Raw genomic sequence first — 27,418 nt, 5'->3', positions numbered from 1 at the left:
CCGTGCTCCCCGCGCTGCTGAGATCAGCTTCCTGCTTTTCGTTTCCCTCGGACCGGCGCTGTTACTCCTCCCCCGAAATAGTTCTTTTCATCGGTCTGGAGTTAATGTCTGTGTGAGGCTGCGGGCTCTGTTTGTGACAGGCGAACGCCGGGCTGGAGAAGCGGTGTCACCGTGGTTGTGGTGTGTTGCAGAGCGCCCGGGCTGTAGGCAGGATGGCAGAAAACACTTGTGTGCCAGCTCTGTGACCGGGAAGGCAGAGGAGGTGAGTGCCGCTCGTACCTCGCGTCAGTCCAGGCAGTTGTTGGAGGAGGAACCAGGAGTCACAGCCTAGCCCGGCTCAGTAACGAGAGACGAGCAATTATGTTGTTACCGTCTCTGATTAGATGGTTTTGCTCCTACTAATACTGTAATGGAGTATACTCCGGAAATTATGTATTTTGCTGTAGCAAAGATCTGTAGTCAATAAAAGTTTATAGTTTGTAAATACCTGGTTTTTCTCATTGAAAAGTATAAATAGGTATGACACAAATACAGCCGTGAATGATAGATGATAAAGTTTACTCTAAGCAACTTTAAAAACCCACTTACGTTATTTCAGAACTTCTGGGTGGATTGAGTAATGCAAGAGAAGAGACTTTACAGTGGTTCAGTAATAACTGTGGCTCTAGAACAGTGTGATGTATTTGAGGGAGTGATGTGATGTTATAACATGGAAATAAAATTACAGACATGAAAAGCAAAAAAGAAAATAATATTTTTTACAGTTGCCAAGCATCCTTCGGAAAGAAAGGAAGCCAGGTTTGTTTAGAGAAAAGTGGAATAATCTCAGTTGCAACTTCTGTGGAAAGGTGTCTTCTTACATTGTTGCATTGGATTTTTAAAATTATTTTCCTTTGTAGAATGACGAATGTAAATATCATAGGTTCATTAATCAGGTTTCAGCTTTTCAAACAGATGAGCATCATTCTCTATATTCCCTCAAATAAAGTTCTGAAATTGCTAATCTGTAACTGGTGGTAGGTTACACAAATATTTTGTGTTGTCATATTCTGCTTTTGCTGTATTCTTATTACTGCCTGTTAACAGTCAGATTAATGGGACAACTTTGTTTGCTCTAGCCTTGATGCTCTGAGTGATTTTGCAGAGGACTCTTCATGGGAAGCCTCTCAAACACGCAGCTGTGGTGGGCCAGCCTGGTGCTGGACTCTGCTGTCACAGATACAGGGCACTGTCTCAAGGTCTGAGCTGCTCCCCAGGTGACAGGGGACAGTAGAAACAAATCAAAGATCTCCATCAGGATCATCTGAGGCCTAAGCAGAATTGCTTGTGCTCTTGATCCAGACAAGGGTGTGTGATTTGAGTAGCTGTTTTCTGTTCTGACAAGTTTAATTTATTGATTGTTCTATAAAATTAAAGACGTGGAACCGTTTATTAGATCTTACAGTGACGTTCTCCAGTAGCTTTGCTGAAAGCTGCTCTGGAGAAGTATGTGTTTTAAAGTTTGATGCATTGGGGTGAAAAATGAGAGAAGTGCAGTAAAGGAGAAATTGGGGGTTGATTTCTGGTAATATTTTTTATGATGATTGACTTGCCATTTTTCCTTGGTGGAAGCTAGCTCTGCTTCTTACCAGCAGCCTTATACTTTAAGGGGTCTTTCAAGAAGGCTGGAGAGATACTTTTTACAAGGGCATGTAATGATAGAACAAGGGAGCATGGCCTTAAGTTAAAAAGGGTATGTTTAGATTAAATATTAGGATATTCTAAATATTCTAATATTTATATTCTAATAATATAAATATTCTTCCCTGTGAGGGTGTTGAGGCACTGGCACAGGTTGCTCTGAGATGTCCGTCCCTGGACATGTTCACGAGCAGATGGAATGGAGCTCTTAGGAACATGGTCTAGTTGAGGGTGTCACTGACTGTGGCAGAGGAGTGGGAGGCAGATTATCTTCAAGGTCCCTTCCAGCCCCAATGGTTCTGTGATTGTATGCTTCTGTGATTCTTCAAGTGTTGGGACAAGTAGAAGTCATAAGGGTGTTATATTACTGGCTCACACTTACTGTTTGCAGTTGGGCAGCTTTGTAGGTAAAGGTGTAAGGCCAAAATGGAAGCAACAAACCACTTTTATAGCCCACTCTGTGGGCCTCCACTTGAGTATTGGTGGAGGAGCATTGTATAGGAGGTAATAATAAAATTTCCAATCATGTGTGGCCTTGCATCTTTTATATTTGTTTTCATGTGCTGGGTATACGGCACTGCATGGTTTTGCCTCTATGCAATCTCTGAATTCATTGCTGCTAAATCTACCACTTGGTATAGACTTGTGCTCAAGGAATTTACCCTGTGTTATGTCATTACTCTGAGGGGTAAAATAGTAGCTAAAGACATTTTATGTGCTGTGCACATTTTATCAGTGCATTAAAAAGACAGTACAAACCCGTTTGTTTCACAGTGTTGAATCTAAAGATAATTCTACATGCTAATGTCTTATTGTAATTCTACATTAATGTCTTAATGTGCTTATGCTGTAGATTTCCATTTCCATTGTGGGCCCAAGTATCAACCCTTATCTGCCAAAGTTACTGCCTTTTTACTTGCATTCTACCAGTAAAGAAACTCTAGCACTGAGTACCTCAGTATAGTGCGGAGCATCAAACACAACAACTATTGGATCATTTGCTGTTTTATTCAGTTTGTACCTATTTTCAGCATCTCAGTTGGAATTGATATGAGGCTGCTGTAAAAATCCAACCTGTATCAATAAAGGGCTCCTACCAGTGGCTCTACATTTGGTTCTTATAGTTGATTTTCCTGCTTCACTGACAGCTAGAGTCAAAGTGTTTGCTGCTTCTCTGTCATACTTTGGCAGCCTGGTTTTCTCTTTGCTTGTAGAAATTGGTTAATGTATTTTGGAATCCAGCAAAAGGGGATAAGAAGTTGTGTCTTAAAGCTAGATACTTCCTCATTGGAGAGATCACAAGGGTGCTAATAAGTGCTCTGTATTTGTAGGCGTGATGAATGAAGGGAATGGCTCCCAGAGGATTTTTTTCACCTTCAACATGTGTAATATCGACCACCATCTTCATCATAGGTAGAAGATACAGACATTATTTGAATTACAGCTCCCTGACAAAGAAGTGGAATAAGACATATTTAACAGAAGTAATAGTGAATCAACATATTTAAATGGCAGCACTATTACTGAATGAAACAGTCCTTGCATCTTGGGGCCATGCTAGTGTTTTTGTTGTATAATGAGCTGGACTGGAGGAATGATCATAGCTAAAATTAATGGGTTTTATTAGCTTAACTCTTTCTACCTAAAGATAGAACTGACCACTACTTGGTGGATCAGCTAATGTATTGTGAATCAGACTTAAGAACTGAACAGTTCTGTTGCCCCCTAAAAAGGGGTCCAAGAGTGTATAGTAGAACAGCAGGACAGGGGACATGACTCACTTTGGTTTCAGAGCTGGCCTATGTTTGCTGCTTGTCAAACTGGAGCCTTAAAGGCAGGCTGAGTGCAAGAGGAGGAGGATATAGCTCCAGAAATAGAGCACTACCCTCTATTTCTTCTACTAGGGACTTACATGTATCTTTTAAACATGATTTTGCAGTCTGGATCTTTCCAGAGCAGATAGCATCAGTTAGTTAGTGATGCTGAAGATAACATATGTTAATTGTGAGTTTTTATCTTTCTCCTGTGATCCTTTCTGAATTTGATGCTGTAAAGTGTTCATTTCATCAGTTACTCTTGAGATTTTCAGTAGTGGTGAACTACCTGAAAAAGAGCAGATTCTCAAGTGGCCTGTAAAAAGAGTACATTTCTCTGGTCTATATTGTAATACCTTTTTGTTTGGTTTTTTTTGGTTTTTTTTTTGGTTTTTTTTTTTAAGTGGCAGGGTGATATTAGTTGTTTGAGTTTTATTTGTGGAGTACAGGAAGTTTCTGTTAGTAGTTTTCAAGCTTTTGTTATGTGTCAGATACTGGCAAAACCAACAACAGGTGTTCAGCATGCATTCACTGGGGCTGTGTTTTGGCTAGGGAAGTTGAATGCTATATCTCAAGGTGAAGTTCCTATTCTGAGATTTGCTGGTGTATACCCATGAATTTTGTTTGGGGCCTTGTTACTTTCTGTGAGACTTCATGCAAGTACAGAAATCCATGATAGTGGACTTTGACAAGGGATAAAAGGATCAATGTTTACTAGAGTTTAGAGTTGAAAATGGTGTCTCTGCTCCTTCCTTTGCCCTATGAAAGTGAACTGAAAACCATGGAAAAACATGGGATATTGAGTCTTCAGATTTTTAAGTAATATTTTAGGGTACCTTAAGCTGCAAAATTATACTGTTAATTGAAAACTTTGTATAAACCAAAAATTATAATTGTGGCAAAGTAATGAGGGGAATGATAGTTTCAGGGTGAGAAAGAAAACTTACCTTAATATCCGTGTCAAGCTTGCACAGCTTTTATAAAGCCAAAAGGACTGAAACAATGACCTAGAAATGCAAACACAACGAAAAATTATAAAATTGACTACTTGGTTTGATTGTATCTTTCAGAGGGAAAATAAGATTCTCACTTTTTGCTGTAAGTGGAAAAGGTACTTATTAAGATTAAACCACAAAAATAGTGCTTTCTTTAGTAGCCAAGTTATGGCACAATACAAAGGACCTTAAACCTCTAGAATTGATGCAAATGGGCCGTCATCTGTAAGTACACAGCTTCTGTGCACTTGCAGGGGCTGTTGAAGCGCCTTCTAACAGTGCTGTGTCCACCCTCCTCATGGACGTGGTGTAACGGCAGCAGCTTGGACTGTTCTCCTTGGACTTCTGTGCGGGACGATGCTGGGAGAGCCTCACTAGGAAGCGCAGTCACAGCAGTGCAGGGGCTTTGCAGGAGCTGTGGTCATATGCTGCTTTGGGACAGTCTTCCCTGATGGCTAGCTAGCCTGAGTTGAAACCATGGCAGCATCTGAGATTCTTTCGATGTGAAACTTGGGTATGGAAGGGCATGGCTTTTGTAATACTCTACAGATTGCTTCTTTTTTCAAAAGCAGCCACAGAAAGTGCTGCCAGAAAAACCTGTGCATTTCAGCTGAAGATGAGCAGGATCTGCTGCAGGGGAAAGTTAGTCAAAATCTGTCCACCTCTTTTTATCTGTTAGTTCACTACTGCACAGTAAAGTGCTTTTTATGATATCAGGAGGGTAAAATACTTTCAAATTAAAGGGATATCTTTATGAAGATGTTTAAACAAAATATTTTTCCCAAGCTAATTAAAAAATTAAACTGTGTAGAAATGAAAATAATTTGAGTTTTCCTGTTCCCTGCTAGCTACAGGAATATATAAAGGTGGTTTAAATTTTAAATTGTACTAATGTAGCTGTAACTGTTCCATACTTAAGTTACTTTCTTTTTGTAACTAATGCTACCCCTCAAAGCTTGTTAATGTATGGAGTAACTTGGAAGTAGCAATCAGGTGTGTAAACACCTGGAAGTTTTTTGGGTAAAGATGCAGGCAAATTCCACATGGGCCTGTTACGCATTGACAAAATGTCAGCAAACAGAATTTTGGTGCAACTCACTCAAGAAGCAGGTTCTTGCTAGTCAGGAGCAGTAAAGTGTTACTAGATTTCAGGTATTTCCTTCTCTCTTCAAGACTCCAGTAAGGCAAGCAGCTACCCACGTCCCATTTGAAAAAAAACAATGGTATATTCTAACAACATGACTGAGGCCTTCCCATCTGTAGCAGGGCTCATGGTTTATTCAAAATGATCACGGGAAAAAGACTCTGTAGAGGTTTTCTGAATTAGATGCTGGGCTTTCACTGAATATCTGACTTGAGTCCCTGCTTTGTGAATTCTGAACCTGCACCTGGAGGTGTTTGCTGCAGGTACTGACATCAGCTTTCTGGGGGACCTCTAGTGAGACAAGGAATCCAAATTGATGTGTTGAAGTGGTGGTTAGGCAGAGATAAAATAGGTACTTTCTGGGTAAGCTTTCATAAGAAGTGAATATACTTAAAATATTATCATCAATTTGCAACATTGCTTGTGACTACATTTTCGACAGTATGAGTTGACAAATGCAGATAAAAGCAGATAAATCCTTTGCTCTTGGCAGTTCTAAGAGGTATTTCAGCTTGTCCTGCAGGTCCTTAGAGAAAGACATCTTCAGTTGACTGATAACTCTTTAGCACATTTCTGCTGAGTAATTAAGGTGCAAATAGAGGCTGTAGAGATGCTTGGGCTTCAGTCAGTAATGTGTTTGTTTTAAGATGGTCAGCCTTCGTGATTTATATATTTATTTATAATTTTTAATACCTTATTAAAAAATAATTCTTGAACATTGTACCATCTCTTGAAGATGATTAAAGAATGTAATATATTCCCTTTGTCAACACTGGTGGGGAGCAAGGGGGCAGGCAGCTACCCAGCTAACCAAAGTTCCCAGGTAGTGTGTGGTAAGACCTCTAGAAAAGGCATATTATGGCTGTCTTTTGGGGTGGTAGAAGCATGGTCAGTATCATAAGCCATTTATCAAAAGGAAGTATGCCAGTGTATGTATTTGCAGCACTAATAAAGTGCATGTTTTGTATGAAGTATCATGCTTTGGATGATCTGCATATTAAGAAGTAGTAGAAGGTTCAGAAGGAGCTTCCCATTTTAATGTTAATGCACAGAGGGAGGGACGTAAAGAGTGGCTGTGGTACTTATGCAATTTCTTGTGTTTCCAAGTCTGCCACTGATTTTGTTTTCTGCATGTTGCCTTTGCAGAACAGGCCTACTCTGTGGTGTTCACTTTTATCTTGCATGTATCTGCAGAAAAATATTTACTGAAAGTTTACTGAAAGTACAAGTTTATACTTATAAACACTTGTGTATGTGCATGTATGAATATGTATGTAATAGAAAAAGTATGTGCATCTTTGCAGTGGTAACAGGACAAAATGAGCTTTGGTGGCTATTCCTGATTCCCATTCACTCTTGCAGTTCACTGAAAACATGAGACAAGACAAGACTTGGCCAAACACAGTGGACATGAGTAGACCTCTGGTACTGCCTGCTACTGATCTCATCAGTGACATTTTTTGGCATGCTGTGTTAGAATCAGTAGTCAACCCACTCTTTCACTGTTGTTACCAAAGAGTTATCTTATTTTTAAAGTACATAGATAAAGAAATTAAGTTGAAGTGAATTAAATTTGTTTCTAAGTAAAAATCCAAATCAAGTCAGTGTTATATGAAGTCTTAAAAGTGGTCTTATCTTTCATATGATTCTGGCTAGTTAAGGGTAAAAAATATTGACATTATTTTTGTTGATAATACAAATTAGGCTTGTTTAAGAACTAGAGAAATAAATCTGGGTAGTGCCTGTACAAACCTCTGAGTGCTGCAGGACTGTTTTCTCACTTCCAGATACCTTTGTGACTGGACTGCTGAGCAGTGAGTAGTGAGAAGTAGCTCTTGGTGATTTATTGACCTAAAAGGATAAGGTGTCTCCCATCTTGGAGAAATAAATATGGTTTAGAGTCAGCCTTTCTGCAGGTCCTCCACACAGGGCGAATCTGATCAACACTTAATTTGTTAGACATGTACAGCAAGGCCGAGGTGTTGCCTGCTGGGATCAGAGCTTTAAACATCACTTAGCTGCTGCTCATGCCCTCACCATTTTGAAGGAATCTTCTCTGTTTAATTCTGGCATTAGGGCTTGCAAGGATAATTTTTTTTCTTTCATGTCTATGTATAGTTGTGGTACCACTGTTTTCCACCTTCAGCTGCAGATCGAAATATGTTGGAGCTCCTTAACCATACCAGAATGATAATTTGCATTTTATAGCATTTTTCACTTGTTGTACCTGAATGATGCATAGGCTTGATGGAAAAGGCTAGGTGACAGCTTTGTGATTGAGGTGATTGAGGCAGGTGGAAGCTCTGAATCACAGGAAGGTTAAGTATGAATTTAAGGAAGCTTTTTGGCTTCCTTTGAAAGGTTTGGAGAACCTATGGTTCTTTATTTTGGGGTGGGCAGGGGAAGCTGCTGCTGCTGGGATTAAGTTATAGGATGTTAAACCACATGGGAGAGTGTAAGGGGACATATTATAAAATGATGTGAAAGTTGTGTGTGGTGATTAGCACTTGATGCTCACTGTATTAGATTCACCTCTGATCAACAGTGCAGACATCTCAAGAGAAAATATGCAAATAGCAACTCCTAGTCTGTAAAGGAGGAGTAGGAATATGTTCTTCCAGAATCTGGCATTAGTGTGGCAGCAAAGTGATTTCCAGGAACAAAAAAAAAAGTGTGTAAGACAATCTTGCCTAAGGTGTGTTTAGGTGTTTGCATATCAGTCATTCAACAGGTAACACAGATTAACACAGAGTAAAAAAATGGATCTGAGTTTGTTTTGAAACCAAGGTGTTGTTATGAAAAATCAGTACCACTTTTTGTTTTTCACTTTCTTGCATAGTTGAAATGGCCATTCATTTGAAGAATGAATATTTGATGTTTTCATAAAAAATTCTACACTTAAATTTCTGTAGCATACCTGGCTGGAGGGGTTGTACAGAGAACTGATTGCAAATATTTATGAAGCTTAGTAAGATTTTTATAGATGTTAATACTGTTTATCAAAGTATTATTTTAACTCATACTTCAGATACCTGTTTAATCTATTATGGTTCTCTCTTTTACATGTTACTAGGTAGCTGGTTCTCCCATGGCTGAGAGATCTTACCTAAGCACCCATCTGCTTTGTCCAAGCCTACACAGTAGGTTTGTCACAGAGGAGGGATGTGGGCCAAGGAAGATCCTTTGACTTGCCCTGCTACTGCTGCTGCTTAGCAATTTAATCCATGTCACCTGAACTGGTGCTTCCTGAGGGTGGCAACTTTACTCACAGAAGGTTTGCTCACTCCTGAAGAGGAACAGGCAGATGCACAAGGGTTAGAAGTAATACAGCCATGTCTCCTCCCAAGCATAAGGAGAGAACTTGGTTTTGGCCTTGACATGGACTGTAGGTGGGAAACGAGTATCTAGCACACACTGAGGAACATGAACAGGGAACATCATGAGCAAGGCTGCAAGGGCTGTGCCATGGTTCAGATACTGGACCTGCAGTGGACTCCTGTCCCTGCTTGTGTGCTTTAAGCAGTATAAAACCTTGTCTTGCCCTGGCAGCTGGACTACAGAAGCTGGTGAGACTGCAGGAATTGTTTGTGGCCACTAGATGACTCCTTTAGACTGCTGGTGGATAAACTCAGAGCTGAAAAGAAGTGTGAAGAGCTGGTGCAGGAAGGAGGGGCTGTTCTGGGTCCCTTCTGAGAGAGATGCATCAAAATTAACGGGTTATGTATCTCCCAACTGATGGAAGTGTTAATGTGGTTTTTAGTTTGAGTTGAAGTAGTTCAGGGTAATAAAACTCTATGGATCACTAATTTGGGATGTTTGTTGATAAGTTTGCATTTTCAAAACAAGGGTCCTAGCCTCCATAAGGTCAGGCTGGATTCACTGAGGCAGCAAACATATGAAGAAGCTCATTTTACAAGTTGTGTTACTTGTTGACTAGACTGCAAGTGACGCCTGGGTTTGTGAGGGGGCTCTGGCTCTTACTTTGCAAACTTCCATGAAAAGAAAACTCACTGAACACTCTACCCAAACCAGCAGCAGCATAGTGTTGTCTTTGCCGCTTCTTTGCATCTCGTAGGTGGGCGAGACAAATCCTGTTAGACTGGGAAAAATGTAAACAGACTACTGAGGTTAAGGCCTAGACAGAATTCCTACAAATGCGCTACGAATTTTGTTGCATTTGTAGAGGGTCCACTCACCTTATGATGCTCAGGATTAAATAATCTTCCTGTCATTTAGAGAGAGCGTGGACAATGCTTTACTTGCGTAAGCATCTGTCTGCCAGTGTCTGTAGTAAATGTGTAGTTCCTTTATCAAGGTAGTTGGGTGGTGAGGTGGTTCTGATGTTGCTCCATATGTTTCCTCACATCTGTTTTTATTTCTGAGATGTAATAATGAATCACTAGTTGCCATTAAATGTGACTAGTTCCTGGTGCAGAGTATGTGCTGGATAAGACAATAGTGCCCATGGCTGATTTTTTTAACTCAAAACTGGTTTTTTAAGCCAAGAATCTCATAGCAATAAGACTTGGTCATCATCTAGGGCTTGATCTATGAAGGTATTATATTATTATTTGAAACTGTGAAGTCTGAGTGCTTCAGTGTTTGTGGTAAGCTAATTTTGTTTTTAAACTTAATGCACAGTGGGAGTGTCATGTTTGGAAGTTTTCTTCAGCTAAAGTTTTTTCTCACTAAAATACCAAAGACCTGTTGTTAAGTCCAAAACGTCTTCTGAATTAGCTTCCAAAAATGTAATAATTCTGGATTGAGTCTTTGCAAACCAGGACTAGAATTTTCTTGATCCTAAACCATGTTTCTTTTGAGGGTTATGTTTACCCAGTGACATACTGGGATTGAGGTCTTTGGATGTGTCACAAAGGCATGGTATAAATGCAGCTGTTGTATGAGATTTTCAGTTACTTTCTATTTATGCATGTAGGATATGTATGTAATATAGTTATTTGTATGAATATATGCAAACATCCCTTGTCTCTTTCTTTCCAAATATGTATACCTTGACACATATGCACAGGCATCCTTCCCTTCCTCCTAACCTTGTTTTCTGCCCCAAGACCCTGTTTTTGAGATTGGGTTTAAAAGCTTTTGTAAATTTTGTACTGGTCTAAAGGGAAACTGCATAACCTGTAATTTACACTAATCAGTTGTAAATAAACTACGACAGAATTGAAGAGGAAAAATATTGAAAAAAGAAATTGGGTTTTGGCATTTGCTTAATTTCCATCTGTCTTGTTGCTGTGTCATTATTTTGTTACGCTAAGTGTTCTGTTTAACTTGCTTTCTGAGATTCCCATGTTTTTATCTTTTTACTGAAAAGCTGTAGTTCTAAGGAGATGCCTTGCGTGGTTTAATTGAAAGGTCAAGAAGGAAGATGTAGGGGCAGGGCCAGGAGCAAAGCTAATGGCCATCTCTTTAAGCTTATTTGGTTTGGGTCTGTTCAGTGCGTTGATCTCTTACGTGCTGTAAGAGAAATATAACTGTGCTGCACCATGTTAATTTGAGGCTAATAAAATGTAAATAAAAATTAAAGGAAAAAATACCTAATCCTGTAGTTCTGACCAGATTCTCACTCTGAAAAGTGTTTTATTGTTGGATTTATGCTTTTTCTGCTGCTATCAGTGATGGCTGTAGATATGAATAGAAGGCAGCATGGATCAAAGTGAGGTGAATGAGCTGAATTGGAAATTTACCATGCTTGAGCTAAGCTGGCATTGGAAATGACATGAGAGGCTTAATTTTATTTAGAGCTGTGTAAAGGCAGAGGCATTCATGTGTGTGCATTTGTACGGGTCCTATCTTTGCTAGCCTCTGCCTTGTCCCTCTTCTCATTCTCTGGGCCCCAAGTGGCGTGCTGGGATGCACAGGTTATGAGTTCTGAGTATATCTGGCATTTCAGGAATTAGCACGAGGGATGGTGGCATATTTTATGTTCAGCTTCCTCTCTGAAGTGGCTGAGCCGAGTCAAGCAGCGGGAAAAATGCTGAGCAAGGCCCTGATGTTTCCCTGAAGATTGCCGGTGTGCTTGCCTGCCTGCCCTGTGCACTGACTCGGATCTGGTGATGGAATAGCCAGTCCCTTTGATACTTCTTTGTCCCAGCCCTTAGCATAGTCAGTGTTCAGAATGGTTAATAGGCATGCTTTGTAATTATATGACTTGCTGTAGAAAGACCCCAGGAAGGGAGTACTGAGAATGGTCATGCCATGACAGATAATGAGCATTGCACTGCGTTTATTTAGGGAAGGGAAAAAAAAAGAAAACCTAAACTCAAAACAAACTCTCTGGGCGTCTGAGAAACTTCTGAAAGAAGATAATTTTGTTTGAAGCAGTTGTATGGCAGTTCTGATTAAGCAACTTACTGCATTTAGGGTTGAGAAGGAAAGCTTCAGGTATTTCTTACCCGTTCCTATTTTTACCTTAAATACAAGCATTTGATTATGAAGCAAGATTTAACTGAGGACTTGAAATGCTGTTGAGGACTGTTTGCAGAAAGTTTGTCTTTTTCCTTCATGTATTGAAATACATAACTGTAAAATGAATGTATCTTAAAACAAGAACTCCCAAAACTTTTAATTTGTCCTGCAAAACCTCGCGATATATTCATACCCTAACATTGTATTTTGCAAAGGTTTATACCTGTATTACCATCATCTGAAGCATAGGGAACATTGCACTAGTGCTCTCATGAATTTTCTGTCACCTGGAGTCTTTCCCAGCATTAGTTTTAGAAGTCAGGTTTCATTTCCTAGTGCCAATATTGACACAGTTGTGATTTGGGTGTATTTAGTGTTCACTCTAAAAAGGGTATATTCTTTGATGTGCATCCAGAAAATTGTTTTGTTGTGGGTGGGATTTCTATTGTACATGGGCACCAGGGTTCCCTCTAGGATTAGATTTCTTCATCCTCCCAAAGCTGCTTTGAGGAGAATGCTTTTTGTACTGCTGAGAGTTGGATTTGGCGTCAAAGCCTGTTGCAGTGCACTGTGTACCAACTGCGTAGGGCACCCGACGGTGCGCAAGTATTCTCCCCAGCCATGGTGACCAAACTCCTGCCATCTTCTTTACCCTTCCTAGCTCGCACAGTAGGAAACCTATGGAAAAAGACTGCTGAAATGCTTAAGTTGCAGCTGTTACTACTAATACCTCATTTTAGGATGATACCAGTGCTAACTTCACTGGTTTATTGGGACTCTGTGAAGTCAGTCACAATCTCAGTCTGTGTCCTTTCCAGCCTTGTATTTCCAGGTAGTGTGCAACTAAACAATTGCTTGATGCTTGTGCCAATGCATCATGCTGGATAAGATGACACATGCTTTTTTGCATGTGAGTTAGAGAGGGGATAAAGAATCTGTGTTTATTTAATAAGGCTTGCTTCCCTGAGTTGTGGCCGAAACACTATGTGAGGTGGTACTAGAGACATAAAAGTAACACCTCACAGTGCCCAAGCCCTTCTAGCGCAGCTGCAAGTTGTAGATCAAGTCTCCAAAGAGATGGGATATCTGTGGCAGAGCTTTTACAGCCTGAGAGATGGGCAGATCCCTTGTGAAAGTGGGATGCTGATGGTAACTATTTGAAACTTATTCTGGATTTCAGAAGTATTATTGTTTTTCCCTCTCAGTTATAAAGAAGCAGCAAATCAGACTTCTAATACAGTGCTAAATATTTATTTGTTTATAATAACTCTCCCGTCCAGGTGATTGATGGGCTGTCTCTGTTTATCTTGTGGTACATTTCTGCATCAAGCACGCACTTTAATTTAGCAGAGATCTGTAGCATTTCACTTTGGGATAGACTACAGAGGAACAACTAAAGATGTGATTGCAGAAACCTGTTAGGTGCTATTAATTACAATTTTTTTAAATAAACTCTAACCTAAACCTTAAAAAAACCCCTAGCACCACAAAACCAACCCCTCCCCCCCAAACAGCCAACAATTGAATATGCATTATTTTGTGTATACAGCGGTTTTCCAGTCATCCTTGATGTTCTGCTGTTGACTATCTGCACTGCTAGAATGGGTAAAAAATACTGAATAGCGTTCTTTACATTGTATTGTTGTTGTATTATTTCTTTTTTCACAACTGAATATTACGGCAAAGGCTTTAAAATACGGTAACAATAAATTTTTCTTTCGTAAGAACCAACTAAATTATATTTATGCTAAGTTGGAAACTCAAAGTATGCTCTTTATTTTGTCTAATAGACATGTACATACACAGATCAGGCATAGTAAGGAAATCTAGGTGGAAACTTGAATAGTTGTCTTGATGTCACTTTCTCCTATGCAGATGTAGGCACAAGGACTGAAACTGGGGTTTGGAGTAAATAAGTAGTCCCACATTGAACTATTTCATTTCCTGATAAAATTTTATTTTAAACTGTGGTTCTTATTTTAAAAAGTTTAAATAATAACAAGATATTTTTGGCTTTTCTTCCCACCCCCACAAAAACTGTTTTAGTTGAGCATTCTGATAAGGTTTGTAACTCCATGATTACATAGCATTGAGAAATGAAGGAAAATATCATGCTGTTCAGCAAATACAGTCTACAAATACAAGTTAATGGTTAGCTACATTTAAGTATGGAAATGATTGTATATTAATTATTAATTAATATACAGTAATTAATTTTATTAATATTAATATACAGTTAATTATGAGATGATACAAGCACATTGACATGCAATGTGCTTGGAACACGTGTATTTTAAGAAAAGGATTTGGGTATTACCACCTCATAGTAGGACAGAAATACTGTTCTTCACTACAAAAATAGCCAAAGAACCTTCACAGCCCTGCCTGGTCTTAACGTGCAGGCTTGTATTCTTTAGTGAGTACCTCTAAAGAAAAGTTAATCAATTTCCATTTGGGCTGCAGTGATAACAGCTTGTCCAGCTGTGTGGTTTGCTGCCTGTGATTGGCCCCATAGAGCAAAGGTAGTTTCTCCTGATGGAATTTTGGAACCACTTTGAAACTCGTCCCTGTTAGTGCTGCCTTTAGGCAACTTCTAGCATGCTATGTTTTGGCTTCTGCATATCTATCTTCTGGCTGCGCACCAAGATGTGATATTTAAGAGTGTGCTGTGCTCCCCTCTGACTCTACTCCTCTGGAGCAGCCTCTATGAAATCAGGATTTTTACAGCCAGTTTCCCCTTACTTTCTGCCCTTAATCAGAGGCTGTGTCAGGGGGAAAAGAAGTTTTCTTTCCAGATTTTTTTTTTTCAAGACAAAATTAATCTGTTCTTCATCCCATGGTCTTTATACTTTTTATAATATCGCTACTAATAATACTTACTATTTTTGGCTTGCACCTTTTGCTGAAAGTCAGATTCTAAAAAAAAAGTCAGCTTGTATGACAAGGGACTTCTGTGTCCAACCCGCGTCATGAAAATTTTTGCAAAGTCTGCAGGAGTGCTGCAGCAAGTGGGAGGTCAAAAGCCACAGCTCTTAAGTCTTGATCTTAAGAATATTTACATGTAGGCATAGCTTCTCCACCAAAGCTCCCTTCTGTTGACCTCAGGGCTGACTTGTGTATTTGAAATGGAGCCCAAATATTAACGCTTATGAGTTGGTGACAACAGGAAGTGGGGAGGCAGGGTGTAAATGCACTGCTGGGAAAGGTGGCATTCACTTTCCTTTCCCCGACTATCAACTGCCATCCCGGTCGTCTGACTACTGTCCAGATACTGCTTCAGAAGGATGGGCATCTTCTGGGGCTCCACTGGCATATTTGCCAGCCTCTGAAGACATCCCAGGTACTCCAGCCCTTCTTACATACTCACAGGTACTGAAGGACAGATTTTAGGAAACAGCATCCTTTCCTAAGTAGCTTGACTATTTTAGAGCAAAAGCAACTTTTCTGAAACTCCTAATAAAAAAGCAGTAATTACTGAAATCATTGTCAGGGTCATGACCAGCTGCTGCATCAATCTCCCGAGGCAGTTGTGATTATCCAGTTTTCTTTAATATGCTTGGGATGCTCAGGTGTTGGAACTCACACTGAGGAATAGATGCAGGGCTGATGGATGGTAATGGTTGAGTTGGTCTGTGTGTGGTATTGATGGAGAGGAAGACAATGCTGTGCTTCAGCCATTTCAGGTGGCTTTAGTTTTGTGTCAGCATTCCCATTAATAATGTTGTGTAAAAAACAGCTCTGTGGTATCTGTAAATGCCTTGCATGAGGTGGGGAGAAAGTACTTACATACGCTTACAGACGCTTTCAGTTACCACATATTAATATAAATACTTGCACATCTGTGTGATTGCACAAATCAAGTAGGCACCTAAGACATCAGCACTTCCTGAAAAAAATGGAGATGTTTTTCACCCTTTGTAAGTTTGATTTGTTTTCAAGTGGTTTGTAATTGACTGCTTGCTGTTACGGTGCAACTAATTTTGAGTACCTAAGCAATGAATTTTTTACATCATAAACAGCTACTTCTGCAGCGAATTTAAAGCTGATTGCTGCTGTATAGTACAGAAACAAATATATGACTTGGCATTGGGGAATAATAATCCCCACCTGACACCTAATGATCCTTATATACCCATTACTGTGACTCTTCACAGGGTAGTTAATAGCTTTTTGGAAAGCCATGAGGTCCTATTGTAGGCATATGGGCTGCCTGTCTTCTTGCCAGCAAACTCCTGTCTGATCCACAGGAAGATGAAGCTCCCATCCCAGCACGCTTCCTTGTTGTTGCACCCAAATTTATGTGAGGGCTGCCTTGCTTTTACCTGTTCTGCATAATTTCCATGAATGTGAAGGATAGGAATGTAAATGTACTGAAGGCACACTCTGATCAAAATTATCAAGTATCCCAAAAGCATCACAAATCTATACATTTATAGCAAGTTTATGTAATCTGTTTGCAAAACTTGGTACCGTAGTATAGTTTTAATAATGTATTCCTGAGATAAAATAGCAAAACCAGCTAGGATTGTTTTTACCTGAAACCAGCTCTTGTAAGTCTAATTTCAAATAGATCTTTGTGGACTTGCAATCATACCTAATATATCTTTAATTTCTTAAATTTAAATGCAGTGCTTCTCATTTTGAAAGAAAATTGGACTGGAGAAGGGGTTGTGAAGAATGCAGCCTTACTGTGAGAGTCCCTATATTCCTTCAAATTAGTTTGAAAGAGAAATCTCGCTCAGGTGGTGTTTTTCAATAAGACCATTGACTCTGCCAGAGCTGGTACACTGAAAATGTGTATGGGTACAAATGCACCAGGTATGTTTGGAGAAAGATTGTTTTCTTGTCATTTACGTTGATTGGAACCTTTCTGTACAGGTTAATCCTGCTGCTCTCGGTGTGGATGGCTTTAATGGAAAGCCTGATAGAGGGTATGCATAAAGTCTTCTAAAATGCACACAACAATGTGGGTAAATGTAGACCTTCTGAGAAACAAGTCTTATCTGCACTAACTAGTAAAATATTTTTTTCTGCCTTTTATTTGTACACATTTCTGTGCTTTTCCAGATTCTCTAACTGCCTAGAATGTAGGTTTTTCACATTTTTTTTATACTTTAGGACTTCTGTTGGGAGTCAATCCAATAAAAGTTGAAGATAACTTCTTTGAAAAACAGTTCTGAGATTTTATTTTTGCGCACCAGTAAAGAAGAAACTGCAAAGCTGTTGACTGATACTGGAACAGCATGTTTGGGGGTAAAATAGTTTCTTAATGCTAAATGGAAGGTGTCTAGACATAGCTATTTTATAGACATAGATATTTTTTAATATCCTGTGCCCATTATTTAGATTATATTTTATAATTTGGTTAATCACAAGGTGTGAAAATAGATGTAGCCATTCTAGTTGATTTTAGAAGCTGACAGCTGCAATTTAGAAAAATACATTTTAATGTTGAGTATTTTGCTGTGCTATGGGTTTTGGAGTGGAGGTTTTCTGATTTGGTGTTCTGGATGTTGTTTGCTTTTTGCTTTGATATTTTGTTCAGAGAGATTTTAACATTTTTTATGTTTCTTCCCTTATTGCCTTCGTGCATCATCATTCAGTATCTAATAGTGTTCTGTAGGATTAAGAAGAATTAATAGTCATAACTTTTCTCTTCACTGTACTGTTTCCCAGTCTCTTGTAAAAGAGCTTTAATTTTTTAATACTGAAATCTGTCAGATAATTTTAAAACAAAACAATGGAGAAGATTTACAGTTTTATTTCTTTCTTTCTGTTATGAGAGTGTATTCATTTCCAATTTATTTTTGGCATTAAAAGAAAATCGGATCAAGATAAGGATCCCATTGAGCTGAACGTGGCAGACCTTGAAAGATATATTGTACTCACAAGCAACAACCACCTGGAATCACAGTTACTTTAGGCTATTAAATGCTGTGGTTAAAGTTCCAGACATAGGAATGCTGCAGTGGTTTTGGACACCTGTCTGTCCATTCCACCAAGATGCTTCTGCAAAACTAGAAATGTGCCTTGAAGGTGGCTGGTGTGTGGAGTAACTACAGAAGTACATTGGTGGGAGGCGGAAGAGAATATTCAGGAATTCCTGGCAAAAAATCAGGTTAAAAAAAAAAAAGACAGGTTTGGCTGTGGGCTGTTTATAGAGTTTCTGTGACAAATCTGCTGAATGCAAAAGCTGGAAGAATGATAGGAATGTGCATTGTTTGTCCTGCACAGTTCAGCTTGGGGGTGCAGAGTTAACTGGGTTCTTCCTACGGTTTTACTGTGATTGATAGGCCTGATTCTGCCTTGTCTGGCAGCTTTGCTATCCTGTTGGGCTCAGTGTGGGAGAAAGGGAAATGGGTCACATGCATAGAAACTGGTCTTGCAGGCAAAATCTGGTGGGCAGCTTTGGTGTCACAGAGCTGGGACTGCGATCTGTTTATCTGCTTGTTCTGCTGGCTCGGCCTGGGAATAGCACTGGGAGCTAACAGGACTCTTTCTGTCATTAAACACAGCGCTCACAGGGAGCCTGTCTGCTGAGTCAGGAAATGTCACGTTTGCATCACTACTTCTAGGAGTGCCTGTTGAGGGAAAGGATATTTTCTCCTAAAGCAATTTTGTCTACATACACTTTCTCTGTTCATTAGTAAATACAAGTTGTCAGTGCAGAATTTTTATTTTAGAGCATTGCACTGAATGTATGTAGTTAAATAAATCCAGGTGAAATTTTGAGACAATTCAGAATAATAAAAGGGTATATGTCTGTCCATGCTGGAGTTAAAATGCTTCTCATTACTACTGTTTGCAGAATTTGAGACATCAGTGTCTTTATATATATATTTTAATAACATGTAGGCTGTTGTTGCAAATAAGGAGAAAAATTTAACAAGAAAATGCATCTTGTGAAGTGTAAAGTAGGAGTGTGAAAGATTACACAGAAAGCTTACACTTCTTTCTTTTGTGGTCTCTTGTTTGTTCAGGTTATATGTTTGTGTGTATGTATATATATATATATATATATATAAAAGATAACATATATATGAAGGTTTTTACTATATATATATATTTTTATCTTGCATATTAAATAGGAGGCTTGAAAATTTCCCTTCCAGGTGCTTAGCTTATGGAAGTAAAATGTGAGCCCTTTCCAATGTTTTTGTATCTTCGTGGTTCTGTCAAACTTTGCCCTGAGTGTTCTGGGCTGGTAGGGACCCACAAGGATGATTAAGTCCAACACCTAAGGGATGGCTTGATTCTGTGGCTCTGTTATGCCCAGTGTACAGGCAGACTTATACAGTGCCAACCACAAGAGTCCTGCAGCTCTGGGAGCAGCTTGTAGGCTGGCTTGGGGAAATTCAGCAGTGCAAAGAGGCTGGGCCAGGAATACACACAAGGAAATATGAGTACTTTTTCAACTTCTGTTCACAGCTGTGTTCGTAACACGTCCAGGCTATATCAACCTGCAAGCAAAAGTAACTTCTGGTTATATGGATAATATTAGGAATTAGTATGCCTTATATCAAGCTTTGTCTTAAAGAGAAATTCTGTTTCATGAGAGAGTTGACCTATGAAACACAAGGGTTTGTTTTTTTTTTTTAATTCATTATCAATTTGGTATCTGAGCAGCTTTTTTGCTACTGGTCATGTTTTCCCCAAAGGGAGAAGCTGTGGAGAAAGGAGGAAGATTTCTTTTGAAACTCAGGATAAACCCACTTTCTTCTCAGTCCTTTCTCACTCTATTTCTTGTTGTAGTGTAAAGCAGATATCAACAATCTGTCCTAATTCTGGTAGATCCATGAGCAAGTCAGTAGGTATTCAGATGTGTTACTGTGCCTTTGTTACTTCCCCTTTTTTGCCTTCTTTTCTTTTTTATCCCTCACCCCCTTAGATTTAAATCTATCTTAGGAGTTACCAGGCAAGGTTTGGGATCCATTGAGGGGGAGGGGGGCAATGGTGAAGAGCATTTCACTTCCCTTACTTATATACTCTCTGTTTCATTTTCAGACAGTCCGTGTGGATAAGCCCCTATGAGTTGGGGGGTGGGAACTGCATTTTCTGGTTTGTGTGATTCTGAGCTATACCCAATATCATAGAACATACTGTGCTGAGTCAGGAGAGTTCTCAGATCTCTGGCTTCTTTGAGAACGTTTTCCAGTTGGAGGTTGGCTTCTGTGTCAGATACTCTTTTTAAGCTGTGAGATGCTTAGGTCAAGGATTTTGTTGCTTGAGTATTTGAAGACCATATGTGAAACACGGAAAGTTTTGTTATTGTACAACTCTCTCCTGAGAAAAGCTTTTTCCTGGGGGTTATTCTTGATGCACCAGTGGCTCTAAGTGAGTCAGTACATGGACCTGAGCCTCTTCTGTGACTGTCGTAGCTATAGGGATACACCTGCAGGTATGCTTGCAGTTCCCACGTTTGATGGCATTTCTCAAACTTGATCTACTTTGAAGCACTAGTAGGCCTGGTCATTGCTTTCAGGCTAAGCCAACAGGTGAGGAGCATCCTGATGAGCCTTGGGAGTGGCTGTGCAGTTCACAGTTACTTGTGTCTCCATGGCACTTCAGTTTCCCATGGGGAGGATGCCTGCTTGGGTCCTGGGAGACTTCTGAGCCCTTGGCTCCAGCCTTGAGCAAGCTTCTCTGGCTTGCAGCATTTCTAGACTATAATGTCTTCTCCAGGAATAATCTCTCGGCTAGAGATTTCTGGATACTCTAATTAACAGTGGATTTAGCAGCAGTAGCCATTCATCTAGGTTTCCTGATGGGAGAAGAAGGTGAGTAAATTTTATTCCTGTCTAGCCAGAGGTAATGGTTTTAGAGCTCAGGGGGCACAAGGAGTTCATCAATAACTTAGATCTAGTTCCTAGATCCTCTAGATACTGTCAATCAGCTGGAGAAGGTGGCCTTGCTGGGGTTGTGGCCTGTGATTTAAAATAGGTAACAAGATTCAAGATTGTGCTGGTTAGTTACGGCATCTAATACTGTCTCTCTGTTTGGGAAGATGCCTGCTTCCCCATTTTCCTCCAATTCAAGCTTGTAACTTGTATCTTAATATTGTCTTAAATTAAGCCTCAGCCAATCCAGTATTGTGCCATTCTCCTTTAAGCATAAATTGAGGTGTGCAGGGCACACACAGAACTTCAGATAATCCTTATGTGCTTTTGACTACTGGCAACAACTTTGTTGAGTTAGGATGAGATGGATCACCAGTATCTGGCCGCCATCTGATGATGTGTCTGAGCCTTTTAGCAGTGCATTCAGTTATGAACAAATGGACTGTGTAATGGGTTGCTGATCTGCAGCCCTCTATCTCGAACTTCAGCTGTAGTAGGGGAGCTGTCTGTTCCTATGGCAGTGGGCAGCTTACTGCAGTCACTTAGCAGGTGCTGCTGTGTCCCCCTTTGTGTCATCATGAGAGATGCATTAAGAGATAGCTGTTGTGTTAGGTACGTGGCCAGGCATGTGGTGGGACACACCATGCAGAGTTTTCACATACGGAGAATTCTTGATGGTCAGTGCTCTCTGGAATGTGGACATCTGGTGGGTGTTACGGTGTGAACACCAGTGGGATGGACCTTGCAGCAGATCACGGGATAAGGATGTTTTGTTGATTTTGTGTCTGCAGCTTCTGCTGGAGTGCTGTTGTCCCAGTGGTGAGGTGAAGTGAGTAGGCTCCATAAATCCCCTTTCTTGGAACTTTGTCCATTCAAATCTCCTATCATTTGACTTTCTAAGGAAAAATGTGATTGACCTGGCTTTTGCTGTAGGCCGAAGTGTGCATGTATAGTCAGCTACACAGCTCAGCTGCTCAAATTACAGTAACTTAGTCCTGTTTCTAAGCTCATAAATCTGTTTAACCTAAATCAAAATAGTGAACTCTCTAAATTATTTGTCCTGTGAGGCTTCAGCTTTGTGGATTCTTTGATCAGAAATCAGCCTGGTTTTTGTGACACACTGACAGTCACCTGCCATGGATGTAAATTCCAACATTTGGTACAGCTGTAATTCCCTGGTGTCCTCTGAGCTTTGTGGTGTTGAAGAACAAGCCTGAGCTATCTGAGAGTAAATAAGTCTGCCTGAAATAAGAACTGAAAACATCTGAGTTAATTTTAGTTAACTGTTCCTGTGTAAATAAGGGCTTGTTGTTGTATATGTAAGATAACATCCATAGCCTAAAAAGTAGGAAATTCTCTTTGCTGATGTGAATTTCTCTAATCGCCTGTGAAAAGTTATGTGACACAGGTAGTCAGAGAAAGCAAAATGTCAAGTACCAAACACTCACTGGCTGATGTAATTGCTTTCTTATCTGATACAGAGCTTGCATATAGTGCATCTTAACACTGAGCTCTAGCAGGCTCCAGCATAAATGGTCTTGTGAGATGCATCTTGTTAGGATTTAATGTCATAAAGCAATTCATAATTCAGAAGTCTCTCTCCAAGGGTAAAATTCCCCTCTCCTGGCTCTTGTAAATATGTGTATACAGCACAATAAACAAATTTGATAGAGGTACAAAACGCAAAAGTTGTACATGTTAAACTGTATCCCCAGCTGTTCCAATTTAGTAATTTCACTGTATGTATAATACAACAGAGTAGAAAGTCTGATTTCTGGCAAATTACTTATTTTATATTTTCTCCAGTGAGACCATTTTAAGACACTGCATTTCAGTATGCTTTTATTGTGCAAAGCAATAAGAACTACATTAGAACCTTTTCAGATAGCACTTAAAAAAACAGCGAAGTCAGTCTTTCTTCATTGAACATCCACTCAAAGTGATAACAGTGCATACAGGATGCTCAATTAGAGTCTACAAAATGTGAAATTACAAACCTGAATGTATTTATTTTATTTATCCTGACTTGCCTATTTTGTTTATCTTTGGCTTTGCTGGGGACTCTGTGGTGAACAGCTGTTCCAGAAGGAAGTCATGGAGTGATTCAGTAGAGGTGTTCAAGCATTATGTAAGCTGTCAATTTGCATTTTCTCTTTCTGGCTCTTTCTCCTTCTGTAAGATTTTATTTCCATAACCTGGCATAGGTATTGTAGGTCATTATCTGCATTGTGAAGGGTGCTTTTCCATGAAGCGGGGAAGGCACAATCTCAAATTGTCTACGTTGAATAAGAAAACCCTTTGAATACAAAAGTACCAGTAGTTCAGTAATGGTCTGTGTTCCTACCTCTCATGCATGCTGATTTAAATTAGCTTTGAGTCTAAGCTTGGTGTAACCTTATATATTTGTATACTATTTCTCTGGTATCATACTAGAGACTTTTGGGCTTCCTTAACAAAACAAGACAGGAGGTGGAAAAGAAAGTAACCTGGGATTTTTGTTTGGTTTGATTGCTTCTCTTCTCCAGAGAGATGGTTTTGTGGGTCTGGGTTTTTGTATGTGATGATTACCACACTCAGCTTGTTTATAATCTTGTCCGTGCTGTCCAGTATATCTGCTATCACATTCCCCCTCTCCACAGACACTCTTGTGTCAATCTCAGAGCAAACATCTAAATAATAACCAGAAGGAGTTAGTCTTTAGGGCCTTTTTTGTTTTGGTGTAGGTGTGCAGAGGCCCTAGCTTTAAGCCCTTGGAGAGGAGGCTGGCAGTGCACTGAGAGTGGGCATTGTGGAGCAAACGAGGCCACGTATGGCCCCAAGCTTGGCATTGCTCTGCAGGCAGCTGAGGCTGTTTCAAGTGAAATCTCTGCTGACTTCGGTGACGTAGGAAGAGCTCTGAGTTACACAGTGAGGAGAGGAATCTGCAGCATAGAAACCCCCAGTGCCTTGAGGTTGATGCTGTAGCTGGAGGCACTTGTCAGCCCTGCTGCACAGATGTCCCTCTTGAACATTGGAGGTTTGCCCACACTCAGCTTCCTGCAGTCCCTCATGCAGGGAAGGGAAGGGCCCGAGGTGCTGTTCAGCTCTCCTGGTGTCTCTGTGTTTTGCCCCTGGTAGCTGCAGGCAGAGATGTGGGTGACAGAGCCACTCACCTGCCATGGGGTAGTGTGATGGAAGGAATGCTGAGATGGCAGCTGCTGTGTTGACCAGGGTGTTTTCAAAGAGAGCTGCGCTCACAAGGAGACTTAGCAGTTAGTGTGTGAGTGGGCTGCTCATTATTCTTTATTCATCAGCACTGGGTGGTCAGTGTCCTGTCCATCTGGCTTCTGCTGCCCTCTGTTCCAGGTGGTGGGTGAATGTTCTGAGCAAGACAAAGTTTGAGGGAGGATTGATGGGCAAATAGTTTTCCTTCTGCAGCAAATGAGTTCACTGCAGGAAAATGAAAAGGTGGAAGGTGTCTGTTAGTGTTCTGCTCTGTAGTTTTAAATCTCTCTGCTGTGGTTCCTAATGCACACAGAAAAGGGAGTCTGATCAGCTTTCAAGAAAAACTAAAACCAGATTTGCCATATTTGAGTAAGCCAAATTTACAGCAAATAGGAACTATCTTGTGATCTTTGACTTCATTGTATCATTTACAATTACTTGGACATGATCAATTCCTTAATTGAAAACTGACTGTACAACAAATCATTATTAAAAAGATAAATCTCAATGACATTGTGGTACCCCTCAACAGAAAAAATGGGAAAATTCTCCTCTATTCAAAGAGATTTATTCCTTAAATGTAGAGGAAAGGATTTCATCAGCAATTATTCTCTTTACGTGAATAGTTTTGTATTGATAGTTTCATTTCAGTAAACTGTATTTTGACTTGTCTGCGGGTACAGCTGCCACTTCTCCTGTACCAGAGCAGGTGGATGTAAAATCTTAGGTTTAGGACCTGACATGTATACATAGTTAGATGTAGATATTTCTTGTCTAAACCTATATCTGTATTTCCATCTAGGAATATCTGCATAAGCATAATAATACAGTTTGTAAAGCTCATTAGAAGTTTGGAGGCATTCACAAGTACTGCATTCTGTATGTGTTAAACAATTAGCAAAAATTCCCAGTAATGATCAAAAGAACTGAGAAAAACAATATTTCAATCTTTGTTTCTCTGTGGTTATAAAGATAGGAAGATAAAACCCATAAAGCCTACCTGTAATCTTAACTATCCAATCTTGTTTGAGGTGTGGCTTACTTGTGAAGTGGCTTTTTTATGTTGGCTGGAGGTTTATTGTTTTGGTTTTTCTCTGCTGGAGAACTACAGGAGCAGTTTTTACCACCCAGCTGGAGCCAGACTGTTGGAGTTTTTTTCACAAGGCCACTTCTTCTTTGACTATTGGTTAAGAAATGTGAGTTTTAAATAGGTAATAATAAAAACAAAATGAGAACCCAAAGTTTAAATAATCCATTTTACTAAGAGAACTTCTTCTTTCAGTTTTTATGGGCCTCTGGTACTTTCTTGGGGGTTCTCCAGAAAATCTTGCCAAAAGGAGATCTAATGAAACAGTACAGACCAATATCCTCATAACAGACAACAACAAACCCCCGAATTAAAAGGTGGATGTTATCCACACTTTTCATATTCACTCTCACATCTTCATATGCACTCAAAGAGCTGAATCACAGACTATGGGACTTGGCAGCAGAGGAAACCTGTGTTTTTATGTTAGTGCTCTCTTTCCAGACCTCAGTGTTTCTTAGGAATGCCTACGTCAGATGTTTTCCTACAGTTCTTCTTTTGTTTTTTTTTCTTTAAATCATCCCTCTGGCTGGTTGTGTTGCACTGGAGGTTGCTGTTGCTGCCAGGGGTGGTCCTGAGGCACTCTTCTTTTCAAGAAAATATTCAGCGTGTAAATGTTTTATACTGAATACTTTGCCTTTATGTTTTGGGAATCTGCCTTTGCTGTCTTATATCTCTGGATTTCTCCTGCAGGGACAGGCCTGTGCACTGGAAGTGTGAATTAAAGATAATTGACTGTGGAAGTGGTGTACTTTTTCCTGTGAGCTGACTTTGCCCTTGTACTGAGAATGTTTACAATGATGAGAACTCATTTGCACTTCCTAAGCTTTAGCCAAATGTTTGATTTGTTATAATTTAACTGTGATATAAAGCAAACTGAGGTATTTAATGCCAACATCAGGAGGAGTTACCAAGAGCCAGTTTTCACAAATCCAGTTTTAGGGATGAGTCATTTAATCTGATGCGGTGAAAGCAGAAAAAGATGTTGAAGTACAGACATGTGAGTTCATCTTCCACTTTTCATGTTCTAGAGGAAAAATTTTCCTATCTGGAGGAAATTTTTGAGCTGTCTGCAGTGTTAACTTGTAACTTCATGTACATCCCAAACAGCAAGAATTCAGGACAGTATTAATATTGATCATGGAAAAAATAGGTCCTTAGAACCCACTGAACTACGGAGTCTCTCTTCTGAGTTCATATAGTAGTGTGAAGAAGGTAAGGTTGATCAATTAACCTGCACATCCACACAAGTTAAGTCTGCTTCTTTCCTTCACCACAGCATTGCAGTTCACAGCAGCAGTGGAACTCAGGTTATAGATGATGACCATAGGTGGTAGGATGTACTCATTCCAAGAGCGTAAACTGCATAACAAGTATTTGCTTGTGTACAGAAGCCTGCCATCATTGGTACCCAGAGTATTCAGGAGAAACCTGTCTGTTTCCCCAGTCTTTTGAAAGTGTTGGATACACATGGAGATAATTTTTTGGGAGTGGTGAGAGCCTAGATGAGTTGTGGTTTGTTGGCTCATATTTTAAAAATTTTTATTAATGGAGGATCGTTTTTTTTTTATTTTAATTTGTTTATTAAATGACAAAAAGGGTCCAGCAATGTGGGTAGTAATACATTGTGAACAGGCATCAGGAGATGAAGACAAAGGACCCACTCAGTGTTTCTGTGTTGCTGCTTAATGACGGGTGTGTGTTCGAGTTCACATACGCATGAAATCCACCCATTCTGAGAGGGCTTCATTAATAAGCAAGGATCCACAGCCATGTTTGAGAGCTGTTTATGTTCCAAAGTGCCCCTTCAGTTAAAGTCTCTTTAAAAAGAAAATAAAAATCTCTCCCTGCTTCCTGTGGATGTTTCAGTGCAAACCTAGACTACTCATAGAAGGAGCTGTCTCAGATGATTTCAAGTGTTTGATTCTTGAGTGGGCTGACGAGTCTCTTGCAGTGAGATTATTTGTGTCACCATTGAAGGCTTGTGAAAGACCCATGCACCCCAGAGACAGCTGCCAAATTAATGTATCCTATGGCAATTCTAGAGTATTGCAAAGACTTTACACCTGTTTTCTCGCAAACTGTGGCAAACAGAGCAAGTTGTTTTAAAAATTAGATTGGAAAGTGCTGTCCAAGCTTATTGACATCATTTGGAATCTTCACTGATTCTGGTAAGTCTTTGTGGGCAAATTATGTGTGATTGTTCGTCCAGTTGCTTACCAGCTCGTCAG

The 27,418-nt window shown here is 39.8% G+C and overlaps 1 protein-coding gene across 14 annotated transcripts in view; it reads left to right on the top strand.

The window, feature by feature from the left end:
* BBX (BBX high mobility group box domain containing) overlaps nt 1-27,418 on the top strand; it is a 137,460-nt gene that overhangs the window by 34,182 nt on the left and 75,860 nt on the right. Inside the window, exon 1 of one of the 14 annotated variants that reach the window (XM_041422384.1) lies at nt 107-262. The exons of 12 other annotated variants lie outside the window; for them this stretch is intronic. The gene's annotated coding sequence lies outside the window, so the exon portion shown is untranslated. Of the gene's footprint in view, nt 1-106; nt 263-14,567; nt 14,582-27,418 lie in introns of those variants that run through there. One more of the 14 variants, XM_041422387.1, reaches the window with a different exon arrangement.

This window comes from Onychostruthus taczanowskii, unplaced genomic scaffold, assembly GCF_017590055.1.
Source record: "Onychostruthus taczanowskii isolate IOZ18803 unplaced genomic scaffold, ASM1759005v1 scaffold73, whole genome shotgun sequence".
In the NCBI taxonomy this organism is placed as follows: domain Eukaryota; kingdom Metazoa; phylum Chordata; class Aves; order Passeriformes; family Passeridae; genus Onychostruthus; species Onychostruthus taczanowskii.
Note: the sequence above shows the minus strand (reverse complement) of the source record. Positions and strands in the feature narration are given on the sequence as shown.